Genomic DNA, 19,980 nt, shown 5'->3' with positions numbered 1-19,980 from the left:
CAGTGTTTGCACCCTTATGGAAGCATGTGCACAATACTGAGTGCTGCCACAGGTCCTGCCTTAGTGACACACACATCACACGGTCAGTGGGGGAGTGTTGGGGGCTCAAATCCAGTACCAGTCTGCCTGGATGACAGGGTTTCTGCTACCAATTCTCACCTCCATGATCAGCAGAAATGAGGCTAATGGCTGACAGAGGCTTTTTGCCAGAATATAGTAAGAAAATGCTACATAAATGTATGTATGGTGCATTCATATTTTGCCTAATATTCATATTTTCTAATTATTTCAAATTTTATACAGTTTTGAAGAATCCCATAATCATTCTTACCTCTGCACTCAGGGTTTATAGTTTCATGCTGGTCCATACAAAGCATTTATTATCACATTTGTATCAGTAATATAGCAATAGGTTCAAGGTTCATACTAGGCTAATGATCACCAGTGTTTTTACAAGCCTAGCTGTGCAACCCAAGGAACACCAATATGCTTTGGCTTATAGGGAGGTATGTTATTTCAGGATTAAATCACTTACTGTCAACCTCTGTCCATCAAAGACATGGGGTCAGGCCAAGGGTAAATTTGCAATTTCCTATCCAGTGATCAAGGTTTCTTTTAAACAGGGTCAGGGATGAACTCTGCTTCAAGTGGATGTGGAGCTTATTCCATAGCGGGGAGTTCATTTGAGAAATATATCCTCCTTCCAACAGTTTCTATTTGTGTTCCAGACAAAGTTCAGTTCCTATAATCTAGTGTTTCTGGTGTTGTTTGTCTTGAGGATGTACAAGAGAAATACCACATCTGGATCCATGGACACCTTATATGCTAGGCCTAGATTGCCTCTCAGTAATGTGTAGAAGAGTGCTGGTCGAATGCCAGATTACTGTTTACATATGTTCCCAGATCTCTAACTATCAGGTCAACTCTTAGGAGTTTTCATTAGTTACTCTTTACTTTGTAGGAAACATATTATTCTTTGATATAGACAATTGTATGTTTGGTATGTTTCAGAAAGTTAGCCTTGACCCTGTATCATAGAGGGAAAAGCCCTAACTATGATTCTGACAACCTGACTGTGACATCGGTTTGGGGTGATTGAAATGTATTGAGCAGCCATTGCCAGCTTGGTCATCATAGATGAAGGGAAGGGGCTAGACCTGCTGTATCAGTGAACCCAACAGGTGGCTTGAAGAATTGCAGGTGACAGTTGTCAGGTTAGGTTTGCACATGCTGGGAATTAGGAAGACATTCCCAAATTTGACATAGCATGCATAGCTCCTTCTAGACCAATAGCATCAAGTGATATCATGAACCAACTAGGAGAGGACCTTTTAGATAAGGACATATCCCCCAAAAGTTGACAGTTGCTCTCTGTGTCAATCCTTTCCTCACTAGGAATGGACCTATAGGGTTTGATTTGGAGCACTGTGCAAATAGATTGCATGGCTCTCACCGAAGTCTGGGAATGAATGCACCGACTCTCACCTTGTGGTGATTGAATACGATTATAACATCTCACCTGGATCCCTGAATAAATTGATTGTATGGCGCTTGTTGGTGTGAGGGAATGAAAAGTCTGGCTTGCCTCATGGGGAAATTATGAGCCATTTGGAACAAGGGAGAGGATGAAGGGATATTCACTGGTGAGGAAAATGAAAAATATGTTTGAGCAAGATTAAGCCATGACAGTGCTTTCATTACACTCTTTTAACTACAAATATCCAGACATGCACCTAACACATACTTGTATTAGTTACTGTATATGTCCACTCATGAAAGAAGAAAGCTCCTAACCAAGACATAAAGAGAATGAATTAAAAAAAAAACTGGAAATGTCACCAAGGGTGCAAACAGTTACAGAGGCCTTATTCAGCTGAATGAACTGCTTAACCTTTACATGAACTGGAAGTAATTAAAAGGAACATTTTCATGATATATATATATATATATATATATATATATATATATATATATATATATATATATATATATATATATATATATATATATATATATATATATATATATATATATATATATATATATATATATATATATATATATATATATATAAACAACGTCAAGAGTTTTTTTTATATCTGCAAGAAAGTATTTAGCTTTCAAGTGACTCCAACTAGAACTTAATCCATAGATGACTTTATTCACTAAATAAAATTCATCAAAATCCAGTTCCCACATTTGCAGTGGCATGTGCTTCTAACATTATTTATTTATTTGTACTATCAACATTGACCTCCGTGCAAGTGTTTTGTCTCTAAATCAAACTAACTGTAAAACAAAACCTGAAGAAAACAAAAGAAATACACATTGTTAACATGTAATCATACTTCTTTAGTGACGATTGCTAGCATTTAGTTGCATTCGTTTTTTAACATTAAGCAAAAATCAGCTATTTTCCTTTTCATAAATGAGATAGACAGTTTTGTACCATCTGTCTTAGCTTTGTTTAAGACTTCCAGAACATTAGAGCAAACGGATTACAACTGAGTCTTCTGATAATACAAACAAAGAAGCAACTAAAGGGGATTAAGCATTTTCTAGTTTATAGAGAAAAAACTAAACAATAGCAGCTCCAAAAGGATGGGTGGTCTGGTTATGTCTGAAAAATCTTTGGAAGCAAATATTATAATGAGAATCGATATCTTATCTAGAGTCTCTTCTCTCAAAGTTTATGCAGTAATAGTGATCAAAAGCAGGAGTGCATCTATACTGAGTGTTTTGCCAATTTCTGAGTTAGAATAAATGAAAAATTAACATATCCCATTAATTCAATAATGGACTGTTTTAACACCATTGCTTTTTTCATGACTGACTGGTTTTCTTCCAGGAGGTGCACTTTTTATCATGGCCTTTTAGAATAGGAATTATCTGTTTATATTAGATTCTTTATATCATTGACACTGCATGACCTGCATTTGTGGTATTTAATTATTTTTTGTACTGCAATGTGAGAAGACTGGACCAGCTCATGATACGTTTGAGTCATTTAAAATAAAGAAATAGTCAAATAGCATTATAAGTGACAACAAAAGGTGACAGATAATATAAGACTTAAATCATATCAGTTTGGCTATCTCAAAGTGAATCTGCTAAATTTTTGGAGAAGGTAACACAAGCAGTTGACTGTCCATATAGCATATCTTGACCTCACCAACACATTTGATACCATACTACATGCTAACATAATTGACAAGGTAAGCATTCTACAAATGATTCTGTGTCACTAGATGGAAAGAAAATTGGCTGAGAGATAGAACCCACACAGTGGGGGTGGCAAGTACATCCTCAAAGAGCATGAAGGTAACCCCTCTGTTTCCTTCGGGATCTGAATTAGGCTCTCACCCATTTGTCATATTCTTCTCAGATTTCTAAATTAAACCAGGAGTTGAGGATTGGCAGAGGGTTGGGGATTTGCATAACGGTTAAGATGTTTACCTTAGAAACACAAGGTGCAGGGTTTGGTTCTCTAATAAGATAATTGGCTAGGCTTAATATGACCCACATGGGCACTTAATCTAGTGCTAGCATATGACCCTATAAATGTAAAAATAATGTTTGTACATGATTGTTAAGTGGGTGTCATACTCAAATCACTTTCTGATATGCAGAACATAATCCAAACCTACAGATGCTAAAAGCTCATGCTCAGAAAAGGGGCTAAAACTAAATGCTGAAAAATGTAATATTGCTGCATTTCATAAACAAATTTCCCACACAGTTTGTAGTATAGAAATCACCCTACCCCAAAATAAATCTGTTTCAAGAGATTCTGGAACATGGGTAGATAATTACCTCTCCTTTGATAATCATGTCACTAGAATGGTTAGAAATCCTTCTGTCTGGTAGAACTGATCATGAAGGGTATTTCCTCTAGAGCCAAAGTAGTCCTTATCCCTCTGTATTCTGCACTGATCATGCCCCTTATCACATTCAGTCTCCCTTTGGGATGTATCTTACTAAACATATCAAGTAGCTGGAGAGATCATACAGATTCCTGGCAAAAAAAAGCATGGGACTAAAATATCTTAGCTGTCAGGAGAGGATGAAGACCTTGTCCCTCTGTTTTTTGTCCAATAGACTCCTTAGATGTGATCTGTGTTTGCCTTCCAGGCCACTAAGGATCCTAGTGTCCAGAACTAGTACCAGAGATCTGAACCTGCTTCAGCAAATACATGAATTACAATGGAAATAGAGATTTATCACACAATGACTCCTCCTTCTCTGAAACAAACTTCCACCTCAAATAAAGCAATGTAACATGTTATTTTCCTTTAAAAAATAATTAAATAAATGGGTATTATTCATAAATTCACCACCCATATGACTGGCCAATCACTCCTCGAAAAATGAGGTAAAGGTCTAAAGTTGGGTAATGGCAAAGCATAAATGGCCACATGGCACAGTTACCTTATGTTTCCTATGATTACCTGAGTCTGTGATTCTGTGAATGTATTACATATTACAGAAAGATGAAGTCAAAGAATGGTAGAAAAAAATTTTAATTCCTGCTATAAACAAGTTAGGTTGCTATAGGTTCATAGAAGATTGCTAGGCTAATGGCCCTAAAGCCCTTAAGCCTAGCCATATTTATCCTGAATTGCCCTAATTGTCAGTGGATAGGTGAGTGATGTTCATAGAGTTAATGGTCTATGGTAGTTAACAATGACTTCCTCTGTCCAGAAGGGACATGGGTGCCACTCCAAGAGTGAATTTACGGTCACCCATCCATTGATGTACTGTAGGTTGTGTTGGAAGAGGGTCGGGGGTCGGCTCTGGTTCAAGTGAATTGGAAGCTTGTTCCAGGGAATTGACAGTATCTGGGAGATGTATCTATCTCTCCAGCATAACCTGTTCATATCAGAGGCTAGGTTAAGATCCCTGAAACAAGTGACCCTCATGCAGTTTGATTAACAAATGTGCAGCATCTTCCAACCTAAAACACTAAATAAGGGATTTGAAAGTCAAAATTACAAATTCTGAAATTGGTTCTAAATCAGAAGTCATACAACACCAGGAATTTGACATGTCTCATTTTTCCAAAGGTGTGCAACCTTGGAGTGGAATAATTACACATCAGTGGAGAAGGAGGCATAGCCACACACGTGGTGGTGCGTACAGAGGACTGCTGTTATCTCCAGTTTGCTTATTTTGAGGATTTTATGATTTTGTATTTTGAATTTGAATGTTCTGGTGTTTTGAATTTGGTGTCCCATTTTTTCGATATTACAGGCATTTATTTAATAAATGTATTTATTTATTTGAATTTTTTTTTTGGTAGAGCATTGATAAATTCTGACCAGTTTCAGTCTCATGGCAGGGAATTTCAGTTGCAGCCTGTGGTTTAGTATTAGAATTCTGAAAAAAAGTGTATTCTACATATCTCAGCACAGTTTACTGATATTTGATATATATATATATATATATATATATATATATATATATATATATATATATATATACTTAATCACACAGTGTAATTTAATTGATTGTCTGCTTATGGTGTTTTCCTATTTAAATTAGCAATTGCAACTCTGTGTTTATTCTAATTAGCTGAATGTGATTGTAGCCTAGAGTGCATAAGAGCTTTGATACACCAGCAATAATACTCTTAGACTGTGATATTGAATTAGAGTGCCTATGAGCTTTGTTACACCATCCAGAATTAATCTTTGTATGTTACATTGCATGCTGGATAACTTAGAATAGTCTTTACCTGATTTGCCCGCTGTATGTGTTGCATGCCTCACCCCCTTTTTTTTCCTCTCTTTCTCTTTATTACCAGCTGTGTGCTTCGGTTAGCCCCCACACCCAACAAGTGCATTTAATCTGCTGGATGCCACAGAAATAAACTCTAACTAAATAAGTAGCTACTGGCTCCCTGAGAGATTTCTCCCCTCCTATAAGCCAGTGAAAGTATGTATCGTTATAACTAAGTGTTATACATAATTTGAATAATGTACAAGCTATTGCTAGGTTAGTCAAAGCTTCCTAGTCAAGGTAGCCGGCAGCCACCCCCCCACCTAATTAATCTCCTTGATGTATTCTTTCTTGTAACTCCTTTCCTATATTTTTCTATCTGGTCCATTTCCATCTTTTACTTAGCCTGCCATCACCTATAGATGCCCTAGCTCTTGCAATTAACTTACTGGCCACTAGGTGGCATCCCTCTATAAGCTATTGTATTACAATTTGCTATACTCTTACTAATCCTACCCCTAGGACATTGTCCCCAGCTTTTTCTCTGACCTTTTACCATCTCTCCTTGTTCCACGTATCCTTTTTCCTGCTACTCTCTACCAAGCCTTAATCTCTTCCTACCAGCTTCATTTTTTCCTCTCACTCTCTCCCTTACAAACTCCCATTCTTCCAAACTTACCTGCTACACTTCTCGGACTTCACTGATTGTCTTCCTTGATAGAACTCTCTCTTGTCTCATCCCGCTCCATTCGCCCTTCGGGCTCACTCCGCTCCCCTACTATGCCCCCTATTCCCACCCACCCCCAGTGCTCCTACATTTATCCTCAACAGACCACACCCCTCCAAACTCTGCACCTATCATGCTAACCATATAGTTATTACTCCCAACCCCTTTGTCTCATAACCCACTCAATCAAACCATCTCTAATCACCCCTTCTCCTCTCTCCTATTCTATTACTAATTATCTACAGTCCTTCTATCTCTTACCCTCCATTTTCTCTATTCAACTCACCATCCTAAGAATGTCTATCTCTATAATTCCCCACAACATTCATATTTTAATGTGGATTTTCTTATTACCACCTCTATCCACCACTTATCTCTTTACCTCTTATGAATATTCTCTTAACAATACCCTACCATTACCATCCAAAGACACCTCATCTACTACAGAATTTTTTCCTTACTACCTCCTAAATATCATTTTCAAATCCAGCTACCAGTTAGCCAAATATCATCGACTTACACATATTAAATACTCTAACCTAAAAGCTAGAAAATATTTTATTTCTACTGCAAGCCACAACAACCTAAACCTTTAACACCCCTTCAATCTCTATTAGATGGTGACATCCACCCAAACCCTGGCCCTAACAATCCCCCCACCACTACAAATAACTATCAAGACAATTTGATAACCTCTTCACCTACCAAACCTACCAACTCACTTTTAATTGCACATCTAAACATACGCAGTATTTGTAACAAAATTATTCAACTTCATGCCCTCTTACAGGCCCATCCATTTGATATTTTATGTTTATCAGAAACATGGCTAAAACCCACCATTATAGACAATGAAATCACCCCTCCTGGCTATAATATCATCAGACTTGACCGTACTTCCAAAAAGGGGGGAGGAGTAGCAATCCTCTATAAAAATGAGCTTCAAGTCAGTACACTTAATCTTACTTTACTCACAAACACTAGTGCAGAAATAATTTTCTCCAAACTTCAGCTTAATACAAGTAAAGCTATAAACATCATCTGTGTCTATCTTCCCCCTGGGAACAATAGTAATACTGTAGAGTATATTTTCAGCTGGCTTTCTAGTAACATCCCTCAAGAAACCATAATTCTTGGGGACTTCAACATTGATTGGAATTCCTGTACAAATACCAACCCCACCACCCACATTAACCTTTATGGCTTTTCTCAACTTATAGAATCCCCCACCAGAACCAATAAAATCAATCAAAGCAAAGCAACCACCTTAGATTGGAAACTTACCAACACTCCTTAGCAAACCTACACAGCAGGTATCCTTCCAGATGACCTCAGTGACCACTCTCTAACATATATTACCAGATATAAAACCTGCATAATATTCCCTAACACCTTCCGAACAATACGCTCAAAAAAGCATTTTAACCCACAACTTTTCCAAGCAGAACTCGAACAATGTAATTGGACCCAATTAAAAACTCTCCATCTAAACAAAGCAGTGGAATACTTTAATTCTACATTCTTAGCCATCCTGGATCATCACGCTCCAACTCGTTCTATTAGAATCAAAGCCAAACCAGCCCCTTGGCTTACTAACAATACTAAACAAAAAATCCTAGTTAGAAATAAACACTGGACAAAATGGCATACTACTAAGAATCCAATAGACCATCAAACCTTTAGAGAACATAGAAACAGCACAAAAAGAGCCATCCTGCTAGACAAAAAGAATTATTATCTCCAACTACAGCAAACCTCGCTCAGACAACCAAAAAAATTCTGGACTAGCATTAATAATCTTCTCTACCCAAGTCAATTGATCACACCCAATCCTCAGGGTTCTAACCCCAATAATCCAATACAAACTGCAGATTCCTTTAATTCTTTCTTCACAGATACCATCCAAACTGTAGCCAGACACCTATCACCTGATATTTCCAACCTACCCACTTCTTCTGCTAATCTACCCCCTCAATTCCACCCCAACCTGTGTCTACCTCATACATCTCCTCCCTTCTCCAAAAGTTAAAACCTTCCTCCCCATCAGCAGACAAACTACCAGCAGAATTCTTACAAAAAGGAGCTAAGGCCATTGCCTACCCTATTTCCATTCTAATAAATAGATCTATAAATGAAGGAGATGTCCCATTAATCTGGAAAATCTCTCATATCATCCCACTACACAAAGGGGGAAACTCCAACGACTTATCCAACTATCGTCCCATAGCTTTATTATCCCCTATAGCCAAAATTATGGAGAAATGCATCCACAAACAAATTCTCAACCACCTCCTCCAAAATAACCTACTTGCTAACTGCCAACATGGCTTCAGACCTTTCCACAGTACCACCACTGCCCTGCTATCATTCTCAAACTACATCAATAACAACCGTAACACCAACTGTCTTTCATCAGCTGTCTTCATTGACCTATCCAAAGCTTTTGACATGGTTAACCACCAACTTCTCTTGCATACACTTAAGTCTCTTTCACTTGATTCTCTATCTTTGAACTGGTTTACATCCTACCTTAATAACCGTCAGCAGGCTGTACTCTGGCACAATGAACTATCTAATCACCTCCCAATCTCCCTCAGTGTCCCACAAGGCTCTATTTTAGGCCCACTCTTATTTTCTATCTTCATTAACGACCTGCAATCTGCTATTCCATACTCCAACTGCATTCAGTATGCAGATGGCTCTACCTTAATTTGCTCAGCTGCCTCACCAACTGAACTTCAGTCTCTTACCCAAAAATCCTTCAGCACTGTAGAACAATGGTTCTCCCACCGCTGCCTCCTTCTAAATCCCAAAAAAACTAAATTGCTAATTTTCAGCCCAACCAAAAAGTTCATCTCTTTACATTTCAACCTCACTTCTAATAATGGTACCCTTATCTCACCTGACCCTACCACTAAACTGCTAGGAATAACAATTGACAACAATCTAAACTTTGATATACACATAAACACTACAATAAAATTAATTAATAGGAAACTGGGATCCCTTTACAGAATCAAACCCTTTCTTACTCCAGTAGCTAGGTCTGCTTTAGCTAGAACTCACCTTTTATCCACTCTGCTCTACGCCGCTCCCATTTATACTAATATCTCAAAAAACAACCTAAAGAAACTAACAACTTCCTATATTAATATTGCTAGATTTGCTACAGGCTCTCCTTTCAGAACACATCACCGCCTTAATCTTAAACAATTAAACTGGCTAGAATTCCTTAGCCAGCTTCAATTTCACCAGCTCACAATAGCTCATAAGACCCTGTATCAACCTAGCAACACTCCTATACTCTCTAGCCTCATCACACCATATAACAATCTCAAAAATCTACGTTCCTCAAACAAACTGCTGATTAATACTACTAAATCCAACAACTCAGCAGGTGACTCCTTATTCTCCAACTCTGTAGGAAAATTATGGAATCAGCTTCCTTCCGATATCACAACTCAGACTTCCCTTTTTCTTTTTAAAAAACAACTAAAGCCATATCTCAATAATCACTGGCTATGCTCCTGTACTAACCCTGACTAATTCTGCCCCCCCCACTCACTCTTCTAACCCTTCCTTCATCTACTACCTATTACAAATTAACAACATATCCTATAGTACACACATCTACTACCTATTACAAATTAACAACATATCCTATAGTACACACATCTACTACCTATTACAAATTAACAAGATATCCTATAGTACACAAATTTTATGTATATAAGTAAAAGTTATCTCTGTACCTTAAGGAACTGGATTACTATTATACAGTATTTGTTAAAACTCTTGTATTATCTTATAATTTCTTTGATTTCTTTGACAACACTGTACAACTTCTATTCTTTTAGCATCTATTTCCTCTGTACAAACATATGGAACTTTTCTCCCCGGGCCTCTACTGGAAATGGACTTGCATCCAATTAGACTAGCTCAGTCAACAAATGTAAACTGTAAATGTAAATGCAGTATACTTTAACCAACTTAAGAGTAGGTTAGAATTGAAAAAAAAAAAAAAAAACCTTTTATTTCTTCTATTTTTTATATTCTTTTAAGAATTTCTTTAGCTAACATGTTATGCTAAAATTATACTGCTTTTATGGTACAATCATTGCTGTATAAAACTGTTTTGATGATATTCTCTATTAAATTGTAAGTTTTTTCCTTGGAGCTTTTCTTCCCAGGCCTCTACTGAAAATGGACATATCTCCAGTTAGACTAGCCCGGTCAACAAATGTAAAATAAATAAAAAATAAATAAAAAATCTGTAAGATACTCCCCCGGATTTACTATTCTTCCATGCAGGACTAGCTTAGTCATGCATGGGGGTGGCCGTTTAGGAGCAGGACGGCAGCGCACCATGCATAATAATGAGGCGCACTGCCTGAGCTCCTAGGCTTACATGGAGCATGTAAGAGTGCAAGGGGCATGTCTGAGAGCAGACCTCTCAGAATATACATGCCCCTGCAATGAAGAACAGCAGAAAGGGGTATGGAATGAGCGAGACTGCTCATAGGTGACCCGATATCCCCACCAACAGCCCCCCTTGTGTACAACAGCAACAGTATACATACATAAAATGAAGAAACCCTTTCTTTTTTATAAAAATTTGTTTAAAGCTAACCATAGGCATGCTGGTGTGCCCATTGCTTAGCTATGGTTAATGCAGTTTAAATGGCTGAAGAGGATAAAAAGGAAGATATATGCAAATGAAGCAGCATAGCAATAGTGCAGTGGGCAGAGCATTCACCTTACGGGTAAGCATTCCTCGTTCAAATCCCACTGCAGCACATTCCATTTTCCATGGAAAAGCACGTCATGGCTAATATTTATGTTGCATAACCCACTAAATAACATATTTTCATGTACTGGAGTACTGCAGAAAATGCACATGTGAGATGTCAGTGTCATAATGAATAAGGCATAGTAAACAGGTTTAAGCACAGATAAGCAGTAGTAAACATATTGAAGCACTAGTAAGCAGGCTTAAGCCCGTTTGCGCTGCGGTAAGCATTGCCTACACTGATTTAGCATTTCTAAAGCTAACTTTCTGTAAGCAGATGTAACGGCAGGTTAGCAGTGCTTACCATCGAGCAAACCTGCTTACAACTGCTAAAAAGCACCTTAATCACTTTGTAGCCAATGTTCCTTGTTCTGCCCATCAATAAAATAAACAACCATGCAGGTCTCGAACCCAGGACCCTAGACACCATAGTTACAGTAGTTAACCACCAAGCCATCATAGAAATACAGACAAATGAGGTATCAGCAAACAAGTCCTCACCATAGTAAATCCAAACTGAACCTGTGAAAGGAATCAGTATAGAGTCATATGTTCCATAGCCCACTAGATAACATAAATAATTAAGCCCAGAAGTGAAGTCTAATTGTAATATAGTGTTGAAGTCCCCAATAAAACACAAGGACCCCATAGAGTGTACGTACGCATTAATCATGGATACCAGGCAGATATATAAGATGTAATGAATAAGAAATCAATGCCAAAAAGGAAAAATAATGCAACGTCTAATGTAAGCAACGCTAAGCATTGCACAGGCCAGCTTAGGAAGTGTAAGCAATGTGTAGGCCAGCTAACTCAATGTGCTTAGTGTTATACCCTTTTAAACAATGCCGACGTTAGTTAAGCAGGTTTGCACATAGTTTAGCCTTTTCAAAACTGGACAATCATGGAAAAGTGTGGGAAATTGGCCCTACTTAAACCCAAGAGGTGGGAATACATCTCATAACTGGTTGTAGCTTCCCCTTGCGGGCACTATGGCAGTAAGGGGAGAAGGTGTGGGCTTTCAGGTGCAATGCTGGTGCATCCAGGAGTCCAAGGTCATGGCAGGACTCCTTGTCAAAGACTATGATCAGAGACTGTTGCAGTGCCAGTACCAGGGCTCCCAATATAAGGCAGAGGCCTGGGACCATCTTGCCTGTGACCTCACCAGTGCCACTGGCATACCCCAAACTAGTGAGCAGGTCAGGCACCACTATGCTGACCTGAAGCAGCGTAAGGGGGACCTCTTGAAGGAGTGGCTCCAAGAGGCTTGAGCATCAGGGGATGTTCCAGCCATGTGCAAGTATCACCCCAGTATGTGTGTAATAGTTGCCAGTTCAGGTATATCATGGATAGGTATGGCTAAATATTCCTCTTATGCCCCCAACAGCTGCAATGGAGCAAGCCACAAACCAGGAGGCCTACATCAGTAGCCTGGTGAGGTTGCGACATGAGGCAGGTCAGTAATACTCATGCATTTACTGTCATAGGAAATAAAAATAAAAGTTGTGGTAAATGAATTGCCTGTATAAAACCTGTATTGTTCAAGGCAAGTACTGCATACACTAGAGAATATGGCAGGAAGAGTCTCATATTGTTTTTTAGTCAATAAAATCATAATAGCCTGACAAAACAGGTCTAACTGCTGGACTGCATGTGTATATCCTGGTATCATACAGTAATGTAGATATGCAATCATGTAATAGTACTGTAGTATTAAGCACTGTTATCCACACCATGCACCATAAATAGAATGTGTAGGAATGCCTGCATATGACAGGTGTAATCCCCAGAGGCCATTTAGTACAACTGAGAGACACGTAGACAGTAAACAGAGAAAATGCAGACAACAAAAATTGAATAGCACATGCAATTGAGATATGAACTGTTGTTGTTTTAGCATACACACCCACGGTTTGAATCCTGCCAGTGTTAGTAGTCTAAATACAGAATCATACCCCACAACTGTACAGATATGTTCAGAATGTCTATTAAAGTGGCCCATATCTGTTGCCTATCAACCTGTCCCCCTGGGAAATCAGTGGGATGATCCAAGACCGATAGGCAGCAAACAGGAAATACAACTGATTGACATACAGCTATGAGAACAAAGGTGGCACACTAGCAACTCCTCAATACCTTATGAGACTAAGAAGCCATGTATGTCCCATTTACACCCCAACTTATCAAGTTGTGGTCAGAGTGTGTACAGTAACAGAGTGAGATGTATGTGCATAATAGTAATGTGGAACCTGGTACTGTGTGTGGGAACATTCAGGTAGTGCTAATAAACATTCCTCCCACAGGTCTGTCAGATACCAACACTGTGCCCAGAAATACAAGAATGATATGCAGTTGTTCTGAATAATGCGGTATTACACATCACTGTCACACACACTGTCCTACAACATATAACTGTCTCGGAAATCTGTATAAGAGTGTTGTAATACAAGATCAGAATGCAAAAGCAGAGGGGATTAATAAGACAGAAAGTAGATAGGAGATATACAACAATATCTATATTTATTTATTTATTTTATTTTACATTTGTTAAATGGGAAAGTCGGACTAGACACATATCCATTTTCAGCGGAGGCCCGGGAAGAAAAGCTCTAGTACCATGACATACAAAAAATTTTAAAAGAATATTATACAGAGATATAAGTTCTTTGGGAACATAAGTCAAGTATAGTATAACAATTAATTTAGTAAAGTCATCAGGTTAAGATTATACAGTAATCCAACAGTAGGGTTTGTATAGATTATAATAAATAGACATAAAGACATTAATTCAATTTTTTCTCCTAAATTGTGAGTACTCTCAATATTTCATTACAGAAATGGCTGGGGTGATTAAACTTTACAGAGAAAGGAATTAGGGGACCTTTAGTAGAGCATTTGAACAAGGTATTGGTGCAGATTAACCTGGGGAGTAGCAGATTACCCTATATAGCAGACACAACTGTGATGGATAGTGTTTAAGTTGTAGCAGACACAGCCATGGTCTGAATCCTGGGAGTGGAATTAGGCTGCATACAGATTGATACCCCACAACTGTACAGATGAGGCCAGAATGCCCAGTATATGTGCCCATATCTGCTGCCTGCCCCCTGGTAAGTCTGTGGGATGACCCCAGATGTTTAGCCAGCAAACAGGGAATACAAGTGATTGTCAAACATCATGAGAACACACCTGTCACTGTAGCAACCCCTGAAACTGTAGGAGAGTAATATTTCATGTATGTCCTATCTACACTCGCATGTTGTCAAGCTGTGACCAGAGTGTGTACAGTAACAGAGTGAGATGTATGTGCATAATACTAATGTGTAATCTGTAACTCTGTGTGGCAACAGGCAGGTAGTGCTAACAAACAGTGCTACCACAAGTGTGTTGAATACGAACACTGTGCTGAGAAATACAGACCATTATAACCTGTAATGGTACTGTTCACTCTGGTATTGCAGGGAAATATGAGTGTTGCAGTTTCTCTGAATAATAAAGTATCACTGGTCACTGTCACCCACACTGTGCTACATAATATAAATGTGTAGGAAAGCGTGTATATGTGTGTGTCAGGTCACTAAAGGTGGAAGAGGGCAATATTTTAGATATGTCGTGGCACAACAGTATGTGGTCAAAACATGGCCAGTCTGTGAAGAAAGAGTTGGATAGCTATGGGCAAAACATCAACCTGGAATCCAGGAGTATGTGTAGAAACAGCTAGTTAATGTTAACAAACATTCCCTCCATAGGTATACCAGGTAAGAGGTGTATAATGCAGGTAAAACTGGTTCATGTGTAATGATGACGACAGCCATATCCTATATAATGTCCAAACTAAGCAGTTTTGTGATCTTCTACACCAGCTCGAGGGCCATGTGTTGTGATTAGAGAGTCAGCCTGGCTCTGGAACTCAGCCCCCAGCACAGCCACCTTCGGGGCTGTGAAGGTGCAGTGGTGACTGCCCATGGGTAGGGACCTCAGTCCCACTGTTACCACTAGGGAGATTGTGGGCTTCCGATATCCCCACACCCCTCCACATCAAAGTGTTTACCCCCCACATGTGTCATATACTGCCCCTGTATGCATCGTGTTTGTCCTGTCTGTTAACCTACCCAACCTACCTCCCCAAATATACCTACTACCCCTCCCCAACATCCCACTCTCACCTGAAAAAAAAAAAGGGCAATCTGCTCCTACAAAAAAATCTAACCCCATACATAGCTGTCCATTACGCACACATGTCCACTGGACATATGTAATCCAGTCTAATTGGCATCACAACTTTTTATTGTTGCCCTCACCCCCACCCAGGGGTTTGAGTGTCCAAATCTACTTCCAAATTCAGTGTATATGCACAGCTGTTGCTGTAGAAGAAATGGGCAGCTATGGACATTCCCTACATCCTTCCAGCACATCCCTGGCAATTTTCCCTACTGTCTTTCCCTCTTTGGGCCCCTTTTTTCACCACTTTCCAATCAACCCCTTTTTCTTTTCTTTTAAAGAAATTAGCATGGGGGTAAGTGGGAGTAAGCACTTTTAAGTAGCAGTAAGTGGGTATAAGTCTGTTTGCATGGGGGTAAGCAATGCCTACACAGGTTAAACAATTCAGAAGCTAACAGAGTATAGGAAACTGTAACCGGAAGTTAGCAGTGCTTACCTCCAAGCAAACCCGCACAAACCCGCTTACAACTGCTTTAACTCTGTATCAAAATGGCCCATGTTCTGCCCAGCAACAAAATAAACAGCCTCTGCAAGGCTCGAACCCTGACCCTGCACATCATATACAAAGTGATTTACCACTAAGCCATGCCAGTTATACATAACTCTGATGTTTTCAAAAAACATCTCCAAATAGACCAGCAAGGCAGCACAGAGTTCAATATATTTATTTAATATTGATGAATATAACAAACTAGTTTCGGCTAACAGCCTTCTTCAGTGTAAAACAATGTCATCAAGTTCATTTACATCAACCTTTAAATACATATCAGGAGCCAATCAAATAGATGAGCTCATGAATACTAATAAGTTTTGAAAAAATGCTTGCAAGACAGGTTTGAGGGCACTTGAAATAAATCATATAGTTATACAATAATAGTGAGTGTATACACTCAACTGTGGTCCATCCATCACAGGAAAAATAACCACCAGGTAAAATAAGGCCAAACACATTCTAGATGTTCAAACATGTCAGTAAGACAATATTAATACATGTTATTTAATTTAATAATCCCATGTGGGTGTACCACTGTCACAAGCCATTCAGCGATTTTTAGTTAGAGGAGCAAAAAGTCAAAAAATCCATGCTATCTATTGGACATGCCATGTCGTAATAGAGCATGTATTGAACACATTAGATAGTATATATGTGTGTATAAAAGTATGTATGTGTATGTATACATAAAGAAGTTAATAGTAGGCGAAATCAGTCATGAACATAACATACCTGGTAAATCAAGAATGGTATTGACACCAGCCTAAACATAATTGCTTTCACCCGGTTCAACAGAAACATAACAATTATTCTATATCCATCCTGGACACAATAATTGACCACCCAATGAATACAAAATGCCAAAAATATATACTTAATGTGTTCCAACATCTCCCTCTGACAATATATTTATAATTAAATCTGAATAATATTCCCATATTGTATAGAGCACCAATACTGACATCAACAGCCTAAACATAAAGGCATACACCTTTCTTTCACAGGTAATGATGGCTGTTATATCTCTAATACCTAAATAAAAGTGGCACCACTTGCAAGCCAAAAGGAAAAGGGTGAAACGAAAAGACTATACTATTTTGTTAAGTTTCAACTTACATAATGCTAACAAGCATAATTGCTCAGTCACCTTACTAGTAAGTTATGTACCTTTCCTGGGTGCCCTTACAATAGGGAAAAATTTTTTGGCTAAACATGGCCATCGCCCATGTCAAACATAATGTCAGATAGGAGTCCATATGGCTTGGTATGTAAACCCTGTTCAATATTAAGCTAAGATATTTAAACATTCATAATTTGAGGGCACATGAATAAGAAACAAATAGAATTCCCCACTTAGTGTCCTATTATTGAATGGACTAATACTGATTCAATATATTCATTACAAATGATCATTTAATCCCGGGTGAAATAAAGCCCCCAATGTGATAATCCAATGTTTCTCTTTCCGATCCAACAACCCATGCCACCCTTGTTTATTAGTTCTGTCTCCAGAAATACGGTCAATGACCATAAAGGTGAATCTCGCTTGAGAATGTTTAAGTGTGTGTTGGTATAGTGCACTCGACTCCTTGTGGTTTTTGATGTCACTGCGATGTTCGTTCATTCTTGATCTTAAGGCTCTGGAAGTTTGTCCAACATAGAATCCCCCACAGTAACAAGATGCCAGATACACCACCCAGTCGCTACTACAGTTTCCAAAGATCTTAATATCAAAAACTTTGCTGGTATTACGACTGGTAAATGCCTTGGATTTTAACATATATTGACAAGACCCACAGTGGCCACAGGGGAATGACCCAATAAGTTCATCACCATAAAGTGTCAGTTGTTTGTGAATAGTTCCCCCACTCGCCATATGTTTAAAGTGTGAAAAATAGGAACCTAAGGTCTTACCACGTTTATATGAAAAGAGGCAACGGGGTCCCAAAACACTACGCAGTTTGTCATTGGCCAACAAAATGTTCCAATGTTTATTAATGATGTTTCTAATCATATTAATATTTCTGCTGTATATCCCCCTTTTTGAAATGAACCACTGCTCGGTCCCCTGAGCACTATTAAAAATTGAATTTTGACATTCTCAGTTTTGTGGTGTGTGTGTTCGCTGGCCATATACTTGGTACAGGTACTACTATATACCTTAATTGAGTATCCAATAATTATTGAAATGATTTGGTTGTGATATTAGTAGCATAGTATTTGAGAAAAATAATATCGGTTGATTATTTCAAGAGTTTTTGATAAGTCCTATATTGGCTTGTTGCTTTACTGTTTGTTGCATTTTTGACCATTTAGGTTATACATTTGATAAAATATTTCAGGGTCTTGAAAGTACAGGACCACAAGCAATACAATTTTTTTGACTCATTGCTAGTTCAGCATTTCTCATAGTGAGGGTTCACAACATTTGATTATGGTTATGACCTATAGGTGGTAGGTTGGCCTATTGGGGCTGATTTTCAGGATCTATTGGACCCTGACCTTAATATTGAATATACAAACCATTCAATTCTGGTTGGTTTACCTTGTTTTACATATAAGTCATTAGTGTTATATCATACAGCCTTAATTTTTTATCCTATAATTGGATCTTTCCTATGTTAGGGAATATCTGATATTGACCTCTTTTTTCAACTTTTGTTGTGCTTTCTGCCACCCCTGTGTCTTTTCATCAGAGATTGGTGGATAAATTTCTATTCATTTTGATGTTACTGGGTTTCATAATCATCATATTATATATTTGATCTTTAATTATATTTTTGGTGTTCCATCAGTTTGTACCAGTAATATATTTCAACAGTGTTTACAACATGGATCTAAACACCATTCTTTCTGGATTATGTGCTGATCGGCAAGATATAGCAGTATTTGGTATTGATCGATTGCCAAGCAATGATCCGGGCAGTTTGGCTCAGACATCTGTGGTTGATTGTGATATGTTTTTTCACACAATCACAAAAGCATTTAAGACGCTGAGATCAAACATTTGGCACCTTAAGTTATTCAAAGCATATTCGGCCCAGAATATGGCTCCCAGAGGTCTACGTATACGAACTCAACCTCTAGTTGGGAAGCCAGATGACAAACTCAACCATGATTGGCAGGAGGCACTTCAGACAGGATCCATGACATTTGTGAACATACTGTTACAATATTATGAAAGGACAGTAGATTCTAATATACTAGAAGTAAAAAATATATGTTCAGAGGCTCAAAAGTTTGAATCTTCCACTAAATATCAGGATAATATTAAAAAATTATCCTTAGAACTGATGGAGCACGAAAAAACTTTAAAAGAACGAAAAATTAAGAAATTTCACTGTGATTTTTCTGATTATCAACGGGGGAAACCATTTGACTTAAGCAGATCGGTCAGATTTGCGGATAACAATCAGGTTAAAACAGGGCCCAGTCGCACCAAAAAAAGACCACGGTCAATTCTTAAAAATAAGGGTGATAGTTCATATAGTACATCTGGTGATGAATCCTCCCTTACGGATTTTGAGGGTCCAGGTGAGAGGGCTTCACCTAATAGGAAGAGAACTAACAAAACTTCCCCTTTAGAAGGGGCAGGGGACATCGGGGTGGCAGAAAGCACAGAAAGAGTGGTCACTCCGGTTTCCCTTCAAGGCCTTTTGGACAATTTCCTGAAATAGGAAATTCATCTGGAATTACCCAGAATGTGTTGAATTTATCTAAGACTATATTAACGGATGAGCAGGTTGCACTGTTGAATAAGGGTTTGAACTTTATTCCTTCTTTCTTTAGTCAAGAATATCACATAGTACAGGATTTGCATGATTTTTGTAGGATGCTAAATTTGAGGCTGTTTTTTGAGGATGACAGGTCAGAACCATCTGAGGACTTCCGTTTTGGCAAGTCTTCCTTTCAACCCCCTATGAGCAAACACGTATCTATTTTCATGGACTCCATTTTGAGGGATATTCATTTCCAAAATATGGGACATATTATGCTGGCTAGTAATCTATCGGATGATGATAGGATAGCTTT

Source organism: Protopterus annectens, chromosome 2.part2, assembly GCF_019279795.1.
Source record: "Protopterus annectens isolate FY-2018-M chromosome 2.part2, PAN1.0, whole genome shotgun sequence".
Lineage (NCBI taxonomy): Eukaryota > Metazoa > Chordata > Ceratodontiformes > Protopteridae > Protopterus > Protopterus annectens.
The sequence above is the reverse complement of the archived record's forward strand: the minus strand, read 5'-3'. Positions refer to the sequence as shown.